This window comes from Thalassophryne amazonica, chromosome 15 (genome assembly GCF_902500255.1).
Source record: "Thalassophryne amazonica chromosome 15, fThaAma1.1, whole genome shotgun sequence".
Taxonomy (NCBI): Eukaryota; Metazoa; Chordata; class Actinopteri; order Batrachoidiformes; family Batrachoididae; genus Thalassophryne; species Thalassophryne amazonica.
Window position 1 is genome coordinate 69301039 of NC_047117.1, and position 22278 is coordinate 69323316.

The window sequence follows — 22278 nt, forward strand, 5'->3', positions numbered from 1 at the left end:
ATACCCATCCCTGGAGAATAAATATTTATTTTAAAATGTGTTAGTTATGCCAAAGACATTTAAAAACACACAGAGATGTTTAAATGATTTTTAAAAAAACTATGTTTAAATATAACAAAAGGTAAAAATAGAAGAATAGAAAGTTCTTTAAAAACAAGTTTAAACTGTTTGAAAAGGGTGTAAAATGTGTGAAAGAATAGAAAAGTTCTTTAAAAACAAGTTTAAAATGTTTGAAAAGGGTGTAAAATGTGTGAAAGAATAGAAAAGTCTTTAAAAACATGTTTAAAATGTTTACAAAGGCTGTAAAATGTGTAAATGCATAGGTTCCTTAAAAACGCACAAATACTTTCAAAATGTGCTTAAGTGTAAAAGAATAAAAAGAAACACACAAAGATGTTGAAATTGTGTGTATGTGTGGCGGGGGGCAGCTATTCATTTGTTCTCTGAGCGGGGGCTCAGTCTCCCACACTTTGAAAACGCCTTTTGGAAGAAAATGTCACTGGATACACATTTATGCTTTTTTTTTGTTTTGTTTTGTTTTCTCAGAACTTCATAGCTTGGACAACAGCACTAAAACTAACTTTGCTAAAATTAACTTTGCTAATTAATGTCAATTCAAATGACCTGTTGATGTTAACATTAGCATTAAGGCTAATCTTAGCGCCTTTGTTTCTGATGTATTGCAGTCAGTGACACCAATTTCCTGAAGACAATTTCTTGTTTCCATTGTGTGTCATGTGTGCTATTTTCCAATAAACAAATTATAAATAAGTGTTCATTTACATTTAACAGTAAACATTCACATTACATCATTATGTAGCAGGATGAAGGTCCCAGGTCCTGATTGAAAAGACGTTCCTGCTAGCTTGGCTAATGGGGAATTCCCCTTTGGCTGACCTGGTAGAGGAATGGTCTTTAGTGCGAGCCGTCCAGGTTCGATCCCACCGCCGTCCCGGCCACAAAGGTCCTACGGTCACAATCAGATGGTGCATTCTTCTTTGGCTAACTAGCAGCTTCACTTCCTAATGTTGCCACAAAGTAAACAGAGAAACTGGTTGGCTCTAACAGCCCAGTTTAATGTTATTGTTGTTTTATTTTGTGATACCGTCATGAAATGCATAACATTTTTGTGACGCAGTCAAGTTTAGGTTGCTATTTTCAATCTTAACACTATCCCTAACTATAACCCCCGCACCCCCCATCCCACCCTTGCATTATCCCAAATTTTGTGATACATACCGTCACCACAAATTAATTTTGTGATATTGTCACAAAAATGTGACGCACACCACTAATAGATTAAATCGCTTTTCTTGATGCCATCATGAACTGGCGTGAGGTTGTGTTGTTGTAATACCTGCAACCTTGGCCATTTTTCTTCGAAGAGTTATTTTAATCAATTATCATTAAAATGGCTTCTGAAAGAACTCATATGAGCAAAATAGAAGTTTTCAGAAAATTTTCAGGACATAGAGTCGAGCATAGTGGCAGTTAAATGAGGTCAACCAAGTGTTCAACAGCAATCGAGTGTGAGGATACAGTTTTGCTGAGTTACAGAGGTCTAAAGATTAAAATCTACTATATATATATATATATATATATATATATAAAGAACTCCTGTTTTTCAGAGCTGCCAATCAACAAGTGAACACAGTTGTCATGTCTGACAGGTCGACTGATTTGCCATTTTTGGAGGACTGCCTCAAAAAATTATGTAGTTTTAGCACCTAAAATATATTGTTACTTCTGTCAAAGATGTGTTTTTGTGGCCATGTTTCTGTCTGTCTGTCAGCAGGATTTTGCTAAAAGATGTGAACATGCAGGTTTCAGTTATATCTCACATAGAGATAGGCCTTGGCTAAATGTTGCTGCAGATTTGAATCAAAAGATTCTGCATTTGATGAGCAAAAACAAAGAGTTCACCGCGCTTCTGTATAGCACAAACAAATCTGGTGCAAACAAGTAGGATTCTGCATTTGATCTTTGAACATTGATACTAATTCCTTTTATATTGATAATACCTTTGATCTTTGGTCCAGATATTTTTTCAGAGTCAATATAATCAGGATATTGGATGAGCAATTCGGATCAAAGGTCAGTGATGGGGGTCAGTGGTTTGGATCAAAGGTGAGAGATCCAAATCCAAGTTCATAGAGCAAAGATGACTGATTCAGATCACAGATCAACATCAAAAGTCACTAATCAGGATCAACGCTTTAATCAGGATCAAAGGTTGGGATCAAATATTGATCAAGGTTAAATGATCAACAATGAGTGATAAAGGTCACAAATCAGGATGAAAGGACAGCAATTAGGATCAAAGCTTGATGATCAGGATTAAATGTTGGGATCAAAGATGAGTGATCAAGATAATATATATATATTCTCATTTATATAGCACCAAATCACAACAGAGTTGCCTCAAAGTGCTTCACACAGGTAAGGTTTAACCTTACCAACCCCCAGAGCAACAGTGGTAAGGAAAAACTCCCTCCGAGGAAGAAACCTCAAGCAGACCAGACTCAAAGGGGTGACCCTCTGCTTGGGCCATGCTACAAACATAAATTACAGAACAATTCACAGAACAATTCACGGACGAATATACAAGAAATGCTACTGGCGCACAGAACAGGAGGATCTCCAACACGAATACAACTCCCATCTCTGGATGGAGCTGCACCTTAAACAGAGAGAAAAAACAGAATCAGGCATCAGAAAGACAAAAAATACTGTATAATTTGCCAGCATTAAACAACAAGAAAAACAGAGAAATACTAAGGTGATCACCGGCCACTAGCCCTAAACTTCACTAAAAGACCCAGAATTTAGGTAAAGTTGAGGCCGCGGCCCGCTCCAATTACTAATAAATGAATTAAAAGAGTAAAAAGCATAAAACAAAACTGTACCAGTATGCTAGCCATATGAAAGGGAAAATAAGTGCGTCTTAAGTCTGGACTTGAAAATCTCCACAGAATCTGACTGTTTTACTGACGCAGGGAGAACAGGGGCATGATAAGAGAAAGCTCTGTGACCCACAGACTCCACCTTAGGGACACAAAGTAGTCCTGCACCCTGAGAACATAAAGCCCGGGCTGGTACGTAAGGTTTAATTAGGTCAGCTAGGTAGGGAGGTGCCAGTCCATGAATAATTGTATAGGTTAGTAGCAGAACCTTAAAATCTGATCTCACTGGGACAGGAAGCCAGTGAAGGGATGCCAAAATGGGTGTAATGTGCTTGTACTTTCTGCTTCGTGTCAAAAAGTCTGGCAATGGGTGATGAGGAGCACAGATCTGTTTTAAATGTTGGTGATCATGATTAAAGGTTCCCGATGAGGATCAGACCTCTCTGATCACAGATCAGGATCAAATAATGTTGTCCTAGCTACAGTTTATGTTTGTTGTTGGGTGAACAATTGCAGCCTGAGTGCTGGAGTTAATTTATAATCTAAAACCACATCAGTGATGCACTGATTCCAACAGTGTGATTACTTCTTTATGAAAAAGGCTGACAATTTTGTAACTACTCTTCACCCGGAAGAAAACGAGTACTTCTGCTAGTAGAAATAATCAGAGGAATAACCTGTCACAATGACAAAGAAAGATAAGTTCTCTTTATGCCCTCTTTGTTTTAGCAAAGTGAAATTTTGCACTGCAGCGAGTGCATATGGTCCTATTCAAACTGTTATACAGCAAATCTGTTGTTGTTGAATTAAACTGATCAACATTAACAAAATTAATTTAGTGTCATAAAAGTATTCTGAATATGACTATATCCAGTGTTAATTTTACACTGCGGTGAGTGCATGTGGTCCTATTCAAAACTAATTTAAAACAAATATCTTAGTGTTTACTAAAATTGATCAACGATAATACAGTTAATTTACAATCTCATAAAACTATTCTGAATGTGGCTATAGCCACAGTGTTAATTTAACACTCCAGTGAATGCATGTGGCCCACTTTGAACTGTTTTAAAGCAAATCTATTTGTGTTTCATCAAATTGATCAACATTAATAAAGTTAATTCACACTGACATAAATCTATTCTATATATGACTATATTCACAGTGTTAATTTAACACCGCAGCGTGTGCATTTGGTCCTGTAGTCAAACTGTTTTAACGCAAATCTATTAGTGTTTAATCCAGTTGATCAACATTATTAAAGATAATTTACACTGACATAAAACTATTCTGAATATGACTCTATCCAGTGTTAATTTAACACTGCTGTATGTGCATTTGGTCCTGTTGTCAAACTGTTTTAAAACAAATCTGTTAGTGTTTAATCCAGTTGATCATCATTATTAAAGATAATTTACACTGACATAAATCTACTCTATATATGACTATATTCACAGTGTTAATTTAACACCGCAGCGTGTGCATTTGGTCCTGTAGTCAAACTGTTTTAACACAAATCTATTAGTGTTTAATCCAATTGATCAACATTATTAAAGATAATTTACACTGACATAAAACTATTCTGAATATGACTCTATCCAGTGTTAATATAACACTGCTGTATGTGCATTTGGTCCTGTAGTCAAACTGTTTTAAAACAAATCTGTTAGTGTTTAATCCAGTTGATCAACATTATTAAAGATAATTTACACTGACATAAAACGATTCTGAATATGACTCTATCCAGTGTTAATTTAACACTGCTGTATGTGCATTTGGTCCTGTAGTCAAACTGTTTTAAAACAAATCTGTTAGTGCTTAATCCAGTTGATCATCATTAATAAAGATAATTTTCACTGACATAAAACTATTCTGAATATGACTCTATCCAGTGTTAATTTAACACTGCTGTATGTGCATTAGGTCCTGTAGTCAAACTGTTTTAAAACAAATCTGTTAGTGTTTAATCCAGTTGATCAACATTATTAAAGATAATTTACACTGACATAAATCTACTCTATATATGACTATATCCACAGTGTTAATTTAACACCGCAGCGTGTGCATTTGGTCCTGTAGTCAAACTGTTTTAACACAAATCTATTAGTGTTTAATCCAGTTGATCAACATTATTAAAGATAATTTACACTGACATAAAACTATTCTGAATATGACTCTATCCAGTGTTAATTTAACACTGCTGTATGCGCATTTGGTCCTGTAGTCAAACTGTTTTAAAACAAATCTGTTAGTGTTTAATCCAGTTGATCATCATTAATAAAGATAATTTACACTGACATAAAAAAAAAATTCTGAATATGACTATATCCACAGTGTTAATTTGACACTACCATACTTTTATACCATGGTCAGTGAGAATTCCATGTCTAACTGGCGTGCATTATTTTTGTGTATACGCACATGTAGTTCGGTGAGTTAAGTCACTGTAATATTACTCCGCTCTGGTCGTCACCATAGCAACGTGCAAATCAGTTGGCGCAGATCAGCTGTGTTTTGACAGGTGAATTACAGAAACGCAATAAAACATGGATTTCCAAGCGAATTTTAATATTTTTGGCCAAAATAAAATGTTTGTGGAATGGGAAGAGAAGGAGAGCAAACAAGAAGAACAGCAAAAACAATGGCATAAAGATTTAACATCGGACGAACTGGACAAGACTGAAGACGCGAAGGAAGAAGAGAATGGTTGCCAAGGGTAAAAATATCTTGAGACTAGCATAAAATAGTCCCAAATACTTACGCATTTTTATCAAGCAGTGTTAATTTAACACTCTCAGTGTTAGTTTTACACTGGTGATTTTACGGTGTAGAGTGCACAATCAAGATGATCAATAAAGTTAATGTATACTATGCAATGGTGGCTCTAGAGTGAGAGTTGAGAAGGGTCCAAGCCCCCCCCCCCACACACACACACACACACCCCACACACACACACACACACACACACACACACACACACTACCTCCATGTCACTGGGAAATGTCTCACATAAACAAAGGCTGATTGAATACTGACTTATAGTGTTTAAAATAAAAATGTGTGTGTTAAAACAATGACTAGAGACAGGGGTGGTGTGGAAAAGCAGTTCGGTGCATCTTCTTCCAGAGTGGAAGGTTCTCAGTTCAAGGCCCATTCTCTATGTAATGTGGAGTTGCGTCAGTAAGGCCATCCGGACTTGTGCTAAATCAACATGCAGATCCACTTGAGTGAAACAATGAAGAGACTTTACTTACTAAAATAATGACTTGAGAGTCAGTAGCTTTCCAGAAAGCAGGAAAAAGGTTGTAAATATTTGAAAGTTTCCAAGGTGACTTGCCTCCGGAGCCCACCAATAGCAGCGTGCCTTTGGTGCACCCAACCACGTCACCCCCACCCCCATTCACCTGAAACTAGATCCGCCCCTGCTATCATAGAAAGTTATTATGAATATGATGACTCTGAGGGCACTTACTGCAGTGTGGAATTAGTAGTGTTAATTTAACACTGAAAACCACTATGTGCTGTTATGACTTAAGTGAGTTGGAGGAGACCACTTCCTGTTAAAACTATGACTCCCCCCCCGCCCCCCATGTATGTGTGTGTGCACGCGCGTGTGTGGTGTGTGCGTGCGTGCGTTCGCACGGCAGGTGGAGCCCTCGTCCCAAAGATTTCAGAGCCAGATCCAGTTCCAAGTTGCCCCCCCCCATTTCATCTCTCCCCCTTTCTCGCTCCGCATCCCCCAGGCAGGACTCGTCACCCTCCTCCCCCCTGCCCCCCCTCCCCCGTGTAACGCTCCTCTGGCCGGGCTGCGCGCCGATCAAGCGAGCATCCACTGCGCGCGCGGCGTCTCCAAAATTGGTTTGTCATTTCTGACCTCTCGTCTGTCTCTCGCGCGCCTCCTCTCTCTTTCCGCGCGTGTGATGACCGCGGACGTCGGCAGAATTGAGAACATAAAAGACAAACAGGGAGGATAAAGAGCGCACGGGAGGGAGCGCGTGCAAGACGGAGAAAGATCCGCCTCTGTCCTCCTGCGCTCTGCTGGACTCGTTTGGACCAAACCGCCTCCTGCGTGCGCGCCGATCGGGATACGAAGCACGCAGTTTGGGCTTTATTCCCATCCAATCTGCCGTCTTCTCTTTGCGGTGGGACAGGAACAAACCCGCAATCGATCTGTGTGACATTATTCACCGATTGAGAAGATCTTTTCCATCCATCGCCTGCGTTCTGGGGGCTCTGCATGAGAGAGAGAGAGAGAGAGCGCAAAAAGAAGGCATTTCAGCCTCCTCTGCGCTGGATGTATGCGCATATACCGCTGCGCCTGGTGATACGGTAAGCCTGCGCTTTTTCTTCCACAAACGCTCAAATCTTTCAGCGTGTTTGTCACTGATCCGAAGCGCAGCGCAGCGCGGACGCCCGTGGGAATGTGGCACCTGCGAGACCGGCCCTTAACGGACGGACACGTTCAAACATATATAAATAAAATCCAGATGATGCTCCAGCGGCTGGATGGGCGTCGCTCGCAGTGAGGCCAATAATCTCGGAGCTCTCCTGCAAATATAATCAATGCGATCGCATTATCTTATGACGGCTTCTTGGCCGCGCTGCGAGCCTAATTGTTTTTGCGCATCTGCAGGGCGCACTGCATGCTTTGGCATGACGGATGACACGCAGCGTTCACATCTTCCTCGCTGATGTTTGGGTATATTGGAATGCGGGCAGCAGCGTTGTTGATTGCAGAATATCAACCGTTTTATTGTTTTGTTTGTTTTTGTTTTTTAATCCAGAAAATCGCAGCAGGCCAGTGCGCACCGGGACACGTCAATCATGCGGATTATTGAGTGAAAGGAGTCTTTATTTACCAAGAGAGGATGTTGAAAATGACCTTGATGTGCGCAAAGCCACACTGTAGGTTGCGCAAATTCGATGTTGATTGAAAGGCGCGCGGCACATCGATTCAGCTATTTGAGAAAACACACCACCCCCCCACACCCTACGGAAAAAAAATAAACATCCTGCTTTTGTGTCTGATCTAAAGGAATAATCTGAGCTCTTCCTCGCAATCACTGTGAAATCTCGCAATCAAAGCGCAACAGAGAACAGTTCGTTTTTATTCTGTTTGTCACATATATTCTCTGTCGCACACGCACGCACGCACACTCATATATTCTCCATCGCAATCAAAAATTTCCAAACATTTCAGTCAGAATATACTCTCACGTTCACATTCATATACTGTCAGGTTCATAAGTATTTGGACAGTGACATTTTTTTATGTATTTTTATTTTGCTTCTGTGCGCCGCCACGATGGAGTCGAAATGAAAGAGTCAAGAGGTGCTTGTCATATAGAATCGTTGTTTAAATCTAAAAGGCTTGAACAATTTTGCATGTTAATTAAATTCTGAGGCAAATTCAGATGTGATTTGAAATATTTTATCCATTTCTTTTTTTTTTGTATCTCAGGGTGTTTCAATACTTGGTTTTATGACATCACAAAGATCAATATGCATGCACAACTACAATCAGATCTGTAAGTGTTTTGACAGTGGCACAATTTTTGCAATTTTGTCTTTGCGCTGCCACAATGGAGTCAATATGAAATAGTCGAGAGATGCTTGTTGCAGGGACTTTCGGCTTTAATTTAAGGGGCTTAAACAAAAATGTTTCATGCACCATTTCACTGTGATTCAGTTTTGTGGCAGATTCAGATGTAACTCAGATTCTTTTATCACTGTCTTTTTTGTTTTTGTCTGTTTCCACACCGGCCTTTATGACACCACAAAGATATATGCTGTACAAAGGCTTACAGTCAGGTCTATAAATATTTGGACAGCAAAAAAAGGAAACAATATAGATGTGTTTGTACTGCATTATTTTATTTGAATTCATTACTGAAAATAATCAGAATAAACACTCATTAAACATAGTGCATCCATTTTCAGAGGCCATACGTAATTAGATGAAATATAAGGGTTGGTTTAAAAACAAATAATCAAATTTACAACCAGGTTTTTTTTTTTTTTTTTTTGCACTGAAAACATTCAATGTCATTAATGTCAATATGGTAAATCTGCCTGGAGCAGGCAGTTCTAAAAAACTGAGGGCTCATGCAAGAGTGAGGCGAGTGAGGGAAGCCAGCAAAACACCCATGACAACTCTGGAGGTATTAAATTTAGTTACATGTCACCATATCACAACAAAAGTTGCTCCAAGGTGAAATACACCAGCAAGGCCAAAACCAGTGAGTGTGTGCTTGTTCATTGGGTAAAAAAAAAAGTAACTGGATGAGCTCAGTGCAATTTTTGGCAGGATTTCCTGTTATAAACATTCAGTGCATCCAGAAGCACTTCACTTTTTCCACATTTTATGTTACAGCCTTATTCCAAAATTGATGAAATTCATGTTGTCCCTCAAAATTCTACACAAAATACCCCATAACGACAACACGAAAAAAGTTGTTTTGAGAGTTTTTCAAATTAATTAAAAATAAAACAATAAGAAATCACATGTACATAAGTATTCAAGTCTTTACCAAGAAGCTCAAAATTGAGCTCAGGTGCATCCTGTTTCCACTGATCATCCTTGAGATGTTTCTACAGCTTAGTTGGAGTCCACCTGGAGTAAATTCAGTTAATGGGACATGAAAACTATATCTCATAGTTGACAGTGTATGTCAGAGCACAAACCAAGCATGAAGACAAAGGACTGTCTCCAGGCACAAATCTAGAGAAGAACAGAAACATTTCTGCTGCTTTGAAGGTCCCAATGAGCACAGTGGCCTCCATCATCCATAAATGGAAGAAGTTTGGATCCACTAGGACACTTCCTAGAGCTGGCCACACATCTAAACTGAGCGATCAAAGGAGAAGGGCCTCGATTGTCAGTGAGGTGACCAAGAACCTGATGGTCACTCTGTCAGAGCTCCAGCATTCCTCTGTGGAGAGAGGAGAACCTTCCAGAAGGACAAACGTCTCTGCAGCAATCCACCGATCAGGCCTGGCCAGACGGAAGCCACTCCTTAGTAAAAAGCACATAGCAGCCTGACTGGAGTTTCCCAAAAGGCACCTGAAGGACTCTCAGACCATGAGAAACAAAATTCTCTGGTCCGATGAGACAAAGACTGAATTCTTTGGTGTGAATGTCAGGCGTCATGTTTGGAGGAAACCAGGCACCTCCCTACAGTGAAGCATGGTGGCAGCATCATGCTGTAAGGATGTTTTTCAGTGGCAGGAGCTGGGAGGAGAGTCAGGATTGAGTGAAAGACAAATGCAGCAATGTACAGAGACGTCCTGGATGAAAACCTGCTCCAGAGCGCTCTTGACCTCAGACTGGGGAGATGGTTCATCTTTCAGCATTACAATGACCCTAAGCACACAACCAAGATATCAAAGGAGTGGCTTCAGGACAACTCTGTGAATGTCCTTGAGTGGTCCAGCCAGAGCCCAGACCTGAATCTGATTGAACATCTCTGGAGAGATCTGAAAATGGCCGTGCACCAACTCTCCTCATCTAACCTCATGGAGCTGAGAGGTGCTGCAAAGAGGAATGGACAAAACTGCCCAAAGATAGGTGCACCAAGTTTGTGGCATCATAATCAAGAAGACTTGAGGCTGTAATTGCTGCCAAAGGTGCATCAACAAAGCATTGAGCAAAGGGTGTGAATACTTATGTACGTGTGATTCCTTAGGTTTTTAGTTTTAATAAATTTGCAAAAATTAAAAAAAAGTCATGTTGTCATTTTGGGGTGTTGTGAGCAGAATTATGAGGTAAAAAGAATTTATTTCCATTTTGGAATAAAGCTGTAACATAATGACATAGAAAACATGAAGTACCTTGAATACTTGTCGGATGCACTGAAAATGAAATGAAATTTTAATTGAATGGACATACTTTGTTTGAGTTAGTGCTTCATGTATTTACTGGATGCAAATCCTGTCCAAAACTGAACTGAGTTCAGCCAATGAATCTTTTATTTTATTTATTTACCTACTGACTGATTGATTGATTATTTTTTGAGTGGCTGACGTCTGTGGCTGTGATCGGAGAAATGGTATAGTACATCTTCTATCTGGCTCATCAACGGCTGCACGGCCTCCTGGTGGATCGGAGAAGAGAAAGATTTTCTTTAAAAAAGACGTGAAATGTGAGCTGCAGTTTGTCAGAAGGCACATGGGAGACAGAAGCTTAGATTTGATCAGTTTTCTCGTGTGAAACTCCTGAAGCTCAAAGTCCACACTTCAATCACATATCATGATCGTGTCATTTCAGCTCCATTTGAGACAAAATTACAAAAAAAGTGTCAGTGGCCAAATACGTATTGACCCAACTGTATTAACACTGACACAAATATTCTCACACATAGATCAACACACACTCATTCACACATACACAGTTGTATTTTCTCACGTTCACTTATATTCTCTCTCACACACACACACATCATTCACATGCATGTGCCTCATCACACTTACATACTGTGTCACTCAAACACACATATTTTCTGTCACGCATGCAGAAATTCCCACGTACGCCTGTATGACTGAGTTTATATGGATACACACACTTACACAAGTACTTGTTATCTATGTGAGAGTCTAAAAATGAATGGCGGCTTGCTCGACCTCTCACACTTTTTTTTTTGACCCTGAATAGCCTTTTGTTGGTTGGAGACCGGCCCTTTGTCTTCTTTCAGCATCCAACCTGCAATTGGAAAAGGCACGATGCACACGTGCCTTCATTGTGTGGATTTTCTTGAAAGTGTATCGAGACATTAGAGTGCTTGAAAATGTGTCGACTCATCTGTCGGTATAAGAAAAGTGTCTCCAAGGGATAGGTGAGCAGCTGGGAAATAGTCAGTGTCGGCAGTTATGTGTGCGGCTGTACAGAAATTTTATATAGATCAGCCCGGCTGCCATTTTGGCAGCATCTGTTAATGCATATAGGCCGGTCTCCAAGGAGATCATTATGTTTGCAGACGATATGAAGATCTCTGAATCATTTGCGCTTGGTGCATCTGTTCGAATCAAATTCTAGAGTCTTTGGTTGCATTTGGAGATCTGCCAAGCTGATTGCTTCAAATATTTGATTAAAAATTTTAAAATTCAAAAACCATGTTGCATCAAAGTGTAAATGTGAGTGACAGCGTGAATCTGTCTAAATGTGGCCCTGAGATAGACTGGGTCCAGAGTGTACCCTGCCTCTGGACCAATGACTGTTTGGGTGTGCTCCAGCCTCCCTGTGACTCTTAATCAGAATAAGCGGGTATAGAACATGAATGACTGAATGTTGCATCAAAAGCGTGAGCTGCAGCTGATGTTTTTGTTGTTGTTGTTGTTGTTCCACAGGCCTGATGGCAGAAACTCACAGGACTCCACGTGCACCAGAGAGCATTTATGATCATGTTTTTGTAATGACAAGAGTGCAGCGCTGATGTTGTTCAAGCACCTGCAGCTGCACAATGTGCAACAACAGCAGCAGTCAAGCACTCAGCCGACTGCACGTCCTTCTGTCCTCTTCCAATCAGCTCTGATTCCCTCCACTTATTACAATGGTGGAAAAAGGGGCAAATTAGTAAATTAGCATGAACTGTAATTATGTTGATTGCTGGTGACTTCTTTGCTTAAAGCTGTCTGGGATTTAGAGCAATCTAGCGGTGTGGCTGCAGATTGCACTATGCCATCGGTGGTTATGATTTTGTTTCCATAGAGAAAGGAGGCGAGCGTAAATGAGGTGCAGCTTTCTCATGCTGCCTCTGCTCACCTTTTGTTGTCCACTGGGGGCAGCACCACATATAGGAGGGAAGAAAAAAGCAGAACAGAAGAAGAAGACAGCCGTTGTTAGTACTGGTGAGGTCGGGTACACCCCACTTCCGGCAAAGTGGTGAATCCGGTGAATCCAATGATGAGAATTTGTACTTCCGCGACTGGCCACTCAGTGAAAACACACTGAGTCTGTCTGCTATTCTGTTGAAATCGGATGGTTTGATTTTGTTTCTAAAGGTGCACTGACACAAGCATGCCTTTGCTTCACGACACATCATGGCCTGTGTCACGCTGGAGAGTAAACTCATCTTTAACGGGTGCAGACAGGACGCGAGAGGGGTGCCGGTGCTTGCTATTGCGCACAGAAAATTTTGAAATGTTCAAAAAATCTCTCACGCACAAATGTTGTGCTATGTGGTGTGATCTAATCTCCAACAAGACGTGCAGCTCGTCAAGCGGAGTAAACAAGAAGTGAACGGCACGAGTGGTGATGTCAGCGGATCGCTTCAGTACCCAGTTCTATCCTTTACAATCGCAGGTTAAGACGCGCGTGAGAATGACGGTGTTCTGCTGCCGCCAATAATGCCCTGTGTACTGCTGGATTTATCCAGGCAAATCCTGCGTTACTCCAGGAACTTTTGCATATAGGCACCGCCCCCAGAGTATAATAGGCTGAGTATTAAGGACTCTTCTAAGCTTGTGAAAACACACTGATGTGTTGTCAGAATGCTATATTCCATTTCTGCAAACAAACATGCATAAATCCTACGCACTTTAAACGTAACAGTGTTTGACTTGTATTTGCATGGCTTCAGCAACAATATCGAACCCCTTGATTTAAACAAAGGATTTATTTGCTTACAGTGACACCTCTAGATAATGAAATATACCACGGCAGCATAATCCATAGCAGCCACACATTAGGACACATCCGGGTAATGAGACAAATGGCCATAAAATCAGTTTGGTAACAAATGGAACCATGCTTGTTCCAGAAGACTCTACTTTCTATGTCAAATCTAACTTCAACACTTGCTCAATTCATTGTGGTTAGTGGTCACATAGGATCGAAAAGCTGATTTTTCCACATGAACATTTGAACATTCTTTTCATTAATTTGAAGAGCACTTGTCATCTCAAACTTTTCCTCAGGGATTATCAACATTATGGGCAACAGATCAACAGATCCTGTTTTGGATATGTATAGAATTTCCCTTGTTGGCAGTCTGTGAGGAAACATCAATGCCAGTTTAGCTATGCTGATGGCATTAGGTTTAGAGAACATAAAATTAAAAAATAATTGCTATGTACTCATAGAAGAATGTATCAAACAGATCCAAAATAAATTTAACTACTTTGACCTTTTAATAAGATTGATCATTTCAGTGAAATTTGTTAAGATCAGTAGAAATCTGTAAGTAATTTCTCAAAATCTTGGTGATCTGCAAAAATCTTATTGAAAAATTGCCAAAAATTGAAAGGAATTGGTCCAAATTCCACATATGCATCTCAATCAACTCCAAAAACCAAAACAAATCAAAAACAAACAAACATACAAACAAACAAAAAACTAAATCATGAGAGGTTCATTACTTTCAAAGACTGATCATTGTACCAGATTTGGTGGTCATCAACAGAAAACTTTGACAAACTGATGACTGAAGTTCCCTCTGTCTTCAGTCATTCACAGTTGCATCCTGATCATCACAAAAACTGATTGAGATTTTCTTGTTCAGGCTGATCTTTCTGACATCTTTCATGAATATTGGCAGGAAAGAGTATTAAAGAGAGGTCAAAATGTCAAAAGTTCCATTTTGCTATGTATTTTATATTACTCAATTATTTCTAAATAAATCTAAATGAATACAACTTGAACAATACAAGAATTTAAAGGGATTTTCCTTCTCTCCACTTGATCAATTTGCAAAGTGTTATGCAGCTCAACAGAAAAAAAGCCTTATGAAAAACATAATGTCAAAAAAAAAAAAAATACATAGTATTTTATAAATTAAACATCTGACCCAAAATACACAGAAGAAGTTGCACCAAAGTATAAGTTCCGAGTCACAGGACCTCCCAAACTAGTTTAAAAATGCTCCAGAAAATCTTTCAGTCATCCTGATCAATACTGGAAGCTCTATGTTGATGATCTTCTTGTCCATGGTGCATTTGCATTGCAAGAGTTAGAATGTGGCACATCGCTTTTTACATGGCAGACTTAGTAGGTGACAGAAGTGAGAGGTTGTTGGTGAAGGAAAGGCTCTGTGCATACAACAGATCCACCACAGCTCCCTGAGGTGAAGTAGTTGAGTGCTGTGAATCCACCCTTGTGAAGCATATCTGAATAATGCATCATATAAATAACAGAAAAACCATGCGCTCAATTTCAGAGAAGGTTTTTGGTGAGTTATGGTGCAATCACTTTCTGATGCTCCATGACAACACTGCACCTACTACTGTCATTTTTGGACAAACATGCTCATGGGCATGCAAATGACTGCAAGTACACTTGGTGTTTACAAGAGACAATTGTGTCAGTTGGAAACTCGCAATGACGCTTGCACTGCTGAGGTTAGGTTAGGTCAGGTCCGGGAGAATGCGCTGGTGCCACGAGTTTCACCTTACACTGACGGTGTGGACAACCCCTGTCTCTGGTGCTGATGCCTGTGCGGATACACCCATGAGTGCAAATGAAGACCCACTCTCCCCCTCTTCTCCTCAACCAACTGGTTCTGTCCTGGACGTCTGCGTGGACTTAATAATTCTCAAAAATGTTGATGTTCCTCTGGATTGTTAAAACAGTTTTTATTAGTATGACCCAAGCAGTGGGTCACCCCTTTGAGTCTGGTCTGCTTGAGGTTTCTTCCTCAAATCATCAGAGGGAATTTTTCCTCTTGACTGATGCCTGTGTGCTTGCTCTAGGGGTATCTTGTGTGAAGCGCCTTGAGGAAGCTTTGCTGTGATTTGGCGCTATATAAAATTAATTAAATTGAAATTGTTGTTCTTGATAATATTGATTTCAGCTGCTTTCAAGAGGTAGTGATTGATTGACTGTCTGCCTGAATGGGTGTCACCTAGCTTCAGGACACAAGGGATGTTCCGTAGTGGATGCTGCAATGCCGGCATCAGTGGATGCTCCCAGACCTGACTTGAATATCGACAATTTTACCATGTTTTGTGGGTTTGGCAGAAACTTTTATTGACTGAAGTATCATGAGGATGCTTTAGCTTGCTCTGTAAATAAAGGATAAGAAATGAGCCACCATAACAATAAAGACAAATTAGTGTTTCCTGTTGATGGGATGCAGTGAAGTGCCCAACTATAATACATGCTCCCAGACCTGACTTGACATTTTAACAATCACACAATCAAGTAGAAATTCGTCGCTTACAGCCTGCCGTAAAGTTATAAAGTTTGTGTTGGAGTCTTGCAGATAAGCAGAAGGCACTGGTTTTGTGCTGAGAAGTGACAGCTGACCGTTCTCCTTTAATAATTTGCCACACATTGCGTAGCTGTGAAAAAACAATCTCAATACTGCAATAATAATTATTATTATTAGTGTACAAATTAATTGAATGTGCAGCTGTTAATTTTTAGCCTTTGCTGATGCGATGACTATTTACGTTACTCTCAGTACCACTCTAAGCGCAGAGTTTAGCCCAATTCAAAAGCCGCTTCCTGCACAAGGTGACATCATTGTTCCGTATTGAAATAATGAGGCCAGATCTTCGCCCGTCTTCCTCATCCACCTACAGCACTCAGTCATGTCTTAATGCATCCTTCCTTCTTTCCGTCTGTCAAAGAATAACCCCGGCTCTACATTTTCCCTCCACTGACCGGAGCTATCAGATCAGTTCAAGTCTTCATGTGTGAAACTCGCCTGTGATATCATTCAACCCAATTAGGGGTTCAGTTCATGTGAAAAGACCCGACAGTTAGACTTTGCTACCCGATTACTTTTGTGCTCTGGAATGGGAAAACCAGAAGAAGATGATTGGCTGTCAGGTTCCAGGGCACTGAGTTGTTGCTCCTTTAGCCTCAGCTCCAGATGGATGTCTTACTTTGTTGAAATATGGAACTGTTAAAAGGCTTTCTGCTCCAACCACATCCTCTTTTATATCCGTATTTCTCATGTAAAAACAGTTTTGAACAAAGTGACAAAGCAACACGGGTTGTAATCCTTTGTTGTTGTCATCAGCTATGAATCAGAATCAACAATAACTTGTAACTTATTGTAGGAATTTGATCTGTCGCTGTTTCAGTATGATGTCACAGCACATTTTATAAAATAGCAGACTCGTGGTTGGGTTTTAGACTGTCTAAACCCTGTTTTCACCAGGAAGCTGGCAATGCTCTGCCTAACACCATTTTAGCCTGTTTAGTGTGAAAACGTGGTGAAAATTATAAAGCCCTTGGCGAAAACCTATGATGTCCTAGTATACACTTCCATCTAAATTTCATATAGAGCCCGACCGATATGGATTTTTTGAGGCTGATGCCGATAAGGATATTTGGATGAAAAAAATGCCGATAATCAATAAATTGGCTGATTTGCCGATAGCCGATAAATCAGCCGATATATATATTTTTTTTACATGAATAAAATGTTCTTGTTTGGACCTTTAACAAAAAAGGTATGAGCTAAAAGCTTTGTCCTCATATTGATTAACTTTATAAACAGAGAAGAATTTTCAAGTTCAAAAAATGCAATCAAGAATTAAACCTTTGTGAAATTAGCAAATACATATCCTTAAAAAGAATTATGAAATACATCTGATCTTACTACATAAACTGAGTTAATCAAACTGAGTTGACCCGAAACGGGAGAGATGTGGGGTGAATGTAATCGCAAAGGTATTACAAACAACATCCTTATAAACTTACTTGTATGCTTTTGTCAGCCGATCAGTGCAGTGTGACGGCGAACTACGGGGGCCGGTGATGAACACATTTAAGCAGGGGTGTAAGCAGCTCTCAGCTGAATGGAGTCAGACCTCCATCTACTGGACAAACGGTGCAAGGACATTTTACATTGCAGACACAAAAATTATTTCAGTAACTGTTTTGTTTATGAGAAATTATTGGAGATCTATCGGCAAAACTTCGGCCGATAGTGAGTACTTTGAAAAGGGCTTATATCGGCCGATAATATTGGCCTGCCAATATATTGGTCGGGCTCTAATTTCATATACTCCCTGTGTACCTGTGCACCTGTTGTTTGATAATTATAAGATGGTTTATAGGCTATCTATAATGTGGCAAAAACTTAGATAATCTGGCATAAACATTAGGTTGCAAAGTATTGCAAATTTGGGTCATGGATAAGGGTAAAATTGGCACAATATTAATTACATGCAAATTGATTCTGAACACTTGTTTTAGGATGTTTTATTAAACCCCCTTTTTTATAGAAGTAATGTAATTACATCATGATTACTAACACTTCAGTCTGATTTATTACCCATATGATTTCTAAGATATCATCCCTTGGAAATTGTAATCCTACATGATGATAACATCACTATATACTCAAGTTGTATTACAGCAGATGTGTCTGCTCTGCATAATGAAGTGAAACAATTTTTTTTTCAAATTAGCCCATGTTTATACATAGATCAAAGTAACATACCAGTTTTGAAGGAGGTGTCAGTTTCAGAATCAATGACCAACTTTGTTTTTCACACCTCTTAAAGTAACCTCCCTGAACACAGTCGAAGAGAGATGAGATTTTGAAGTCAGTGTTAGAAACCTACCAACAAGGATTTATGGATAATTTAATAAACTTTTCCACAATTACATTTTGTCACATTGTTTTTGCCACATAATGGAAAGTATAGTCTTAGTCTTCCTGTATTTCCTATTAATATGGATCAAACTAATATTGCATATTGTCATGTTTGTAAGAGAATTTTGTTGTGAAATTGAAATAATATGTGATTCTTTTATTTTAGACATATTTTGTGTTTTTTTTAAACCTGCAAAACCTTTATGAAATTTGTTCTTGCCAGGAACGTTTTAGCCAGGGTTTCATCAGGATTTAACCACAATGAGACTAAAATATGCCCATCTCAAATAAACTAGATGGCCCATTGTGCTACATACAGCCATTGATTAGACTGGTTAGGGCAGATGAAAGGATCCTTCAATGGCCCTGTTGCTATGTTTTTGACATTAACAAAAATGTTAGCGCTTCCCCCTTCCAAGATCTACACACACTCTCTTTACTATTCCTAGGTTTTGGCATAAAACCTAGGCATATACCTTGCAACATGCGGTGAGTGAATTTGTCCACCCCCTCTAGAGTTTAAAATGGTAACTCAAAAACAACAAATGTTATCACCTTGTAAGTCTCCAAATTAAAAGGGAGCATGATGTGGATAAACTACTTAAAATTTGATCACCTTTAATGCGCCGAATCAAATAAAAAAAGCAAATTTGATGTGCTTATGTATCTATCTACAGTATCTTGAAATTAGGTTGTTAATTTCATTTCCAAAGCCTCTCAAAGGTTTGTTTGGTGGTGACTGCTGGTTATTTCTCGATACCAGAAATTGAGCATTCATTATTTTTCACATTGCACTGTACTGTAGATTTGACTTCTCCCTTGGGGTTGCCACAGCAGACCCTATGTGGATCTTCACGTTGAATTGAAACAAGCTTTATGTTGGACGCGCTTCCTGACGTAACTCCACACATAACTCGGAGAATGGGCAGAGGTAGTGTTGAACCCGGGGACCTTCCACTCTGGAAACAAGTGCACTAAAAGCTTGGCCCCCACGCTGCCCTGCATTCCTGTATGTGACTGATTTAAAATAAGGAGCTCACTTATTGGATTGTTACTATATCTGTCTATATATTCTGAGCTGTGTCAGGTCAGTGCATCCTTGGTAACAATGTGAAAAACTGCATAATATACTTTTATCGATTTGCTTTGGGCTTATCTTAAAATATGGATGTAGTATGAGCTCAAAGCAGTTCAATAACTATAACCTCTGAGTGTTACAGCTCCAACGTCTGAGCTGCACCAGGCAAGAAAAGTTTTTCATCTCGTTAATTCCATTTCATTCTCAGAATCTGCACACAGTTCATACCGAACACTGTGCTGTTTAAACAGGCGTTCGCCGACTACACCTACAGCCTATTGTTCTTTATAAAATCCCCCCTGTCCCATCTTTCCACAGCAGAAATAAATACTTATCCTTGCAGTCAACACATCTTTTGTGCACAGATTTCCTCTGCGCCCCTTCGCCTGCCTGCACTCAAAGCTGTCGCCACTCCACACACAGCATGCACGCACTGTCTGAAACACACAACAACTCATCACTGGAAAGACGGCCCTCTCGCCTACACACTTTTGCACTCCTATCACTGAATGTTGCGCGCAGTGCAGACGCAGCCTGTAGCTGTATATTTAGTGATAAGGTGCTATTAGAGAGCTGAATGGAGAATCAGCGCACAAGGCCGGCATGATTGTAAGAAGCTCACTCAAAGGTCTGCCCATTATTTTGGTCTATACAGGAAATCATTTACAATAGTGCCTGCACCCCCCCCCCCCCACCCCCCCGACGCAACTTCGGTCCGTCTAAAAAGTGCGTGCACGCTTTTGCATGTGCGAATAGAAGTCAGTCTGCACAACATAGGTTGGGAAATTCTTCACCATGTTGTTTGTGGGGTTGAGTCGTGCGCGGCAAGGAACCAGGGGGGGGGGGGGTGCAGGGTGTGATGGGAGGGAAGGAGCACGGTGCTTGGAAATGAGTCACACACAATGTGATGCAACATGGCGGAGCAGATTTGAATTATGAGGTGATGAACAATGAGGTCATCACAGGGCTGAGGGCATAAATCTCCAGGCGGCACGGCACACAACGTAGCGCAGCATTCGTTATCGATGAAGGAATCAGCAGCAGCAGCAGCGGGTTTTGAATATGCAGCACTATTGTTTAAGACGCCGTTTCCATGCTGCAAACAAAAACACTGCACTGCCTGACTTTAATGAGACAATAGAAGGGGAATTCTCTGTTAATTCAAATGTTTTATATCATTGTGAAGGATCGTTTCAAAGCAGCTGCGCTGGTCTCGAGTTGTATTCAAGAAAATAAACTGAGGTGTGTAAAAGCTACAAAAATGAGGTTTTCTAATATAGTTTATTTGGAGAGGATTTTTTTTTTTGCATCAGACTGTTTTGTGAGTAAGTCTGGTTCATTTGTTGAACAAATTGGTTCTGCATTGCAATATTATGCAAATCAAAATTCACCCAAATCCTGGCACAGTTTTTCAGTGATTTGTATTATAGATATCATCTCATATTTGTATTAAAATCCTCAGAAAGACGTTAGCTGTCAAACAAATTGACCATATCCCTAAATATGCACATCTTAAATGGCTTTAAATGACCTAAACTGTATAAATATAACACAATGTTTAAATCCCCTTGGCTGTATGATGTTGCAAAATAAACTCAATCAATTAATCAATCAATCCTTTTAATGGCATCTGCAGGATGATGTGCGCTTTTGAAAAGAGCAGACGTTACCTTTGACCACAGGTGATGCGCGTACACGCTAATGTCCATAAGATGTCTTGTAAGTCACTCCAGAGGTGTTATGAGGTTACAAAAACAGCGTTTTCTTGTTTAGAAGTGTTTATTTCTCACTAGCTTCTACATAATATATGAGAAACATGTTAGATTTATACAGAAACACAATGGTTTTAGAGTGGATTCTGCTATGTTGGATTAGCAGCCAGAGAGACACCAAGCATTGGCGTCATGGGGCCTCTCAACTCTGATCTGATCGGCTGTCACCGTGTCCTTCTCAGAATCCCCCCTTCCCTCCAAAAAAGCAGATTTGCATGATTCATGCTGTCGGCTGTATGAGCATAACAATTGGAAACAAAATGTGACCTTTTGACCTTTGAACTTGTCCAATGTCTGTGTCCCAAGAATGTTCCCTGTGAATTTGAAAACCCTCCTAATAGGACTGGACTTATGCTGAGCACAAACAGATGGACAGACAGACGGATGAAAAGCCTTCATAATACCCGATGGCCATATTTTGGTCTTTGATAAAAAATTCACCCCATTCGGTTGTTGAGCAAGGAAAGTAGTGATAGAGAACAAAACCATTTTTTTTTTTTTTTTGTGCCAGGCTGTAATCATGCTGATTTCTGTTGTAAATTTTGACATTTCAACGTGACTTGCTTTTTAAGTCAGCCTTAAATTGCCATTCAAAGAACTGCAGATTTTGGCGCTTCCGCACTAGCTTCATTTTTCAGCACCAGAGGTTGCCACATGGTAAATGTGCACATGTTTAGTGAACTGCAGGATATTTGAAGCATGCATGAGGGAGGTGCCATAACAGATGTGCGTAATGGGTGTGTCAGCAAGGATGATAATGCACACGGTGACGCACACACCTTCATGTGGTCGCTGGGGTTCCAAGAGGCAGCCAAAGGGATTGGAGAGAGAAGGCGCTTGGGGCCGATGCATCCATCCAAAGATCGGTGGGTGATCGTGGAATCGGCTCACTGCAGAAGGAACTAAAGAAGAAAAGAATGAAGCATTTTGACAGAAAAACTGTGACATCTAGCCATTGTTCAACATCCTGCTCACATACA

General features: G+C 40.0%; 1 protein-coding gene across 1 annotated transcript in view; it reads left to right on the top strand.

Annotated features, from left to right (window-relative positions):
• Positions 1–6786: 6786 nt before the first annotated feature.
• Positions 6787–22278, top strand: part of adgrl3.1 (adhesion G protein-coupled receptor L3.1) — a 479593-nt gene continuing 464101 nt past the window's right edge. Inside the window, exon 1 of the mRNA XM_034187839.1 lies at positions 6787–7232. The gene's annotated coding sequence lies outside the window, so the exon portion shown is untranslated. The remainder of the gene's footprint in view (positions 7233–22278) is intronic.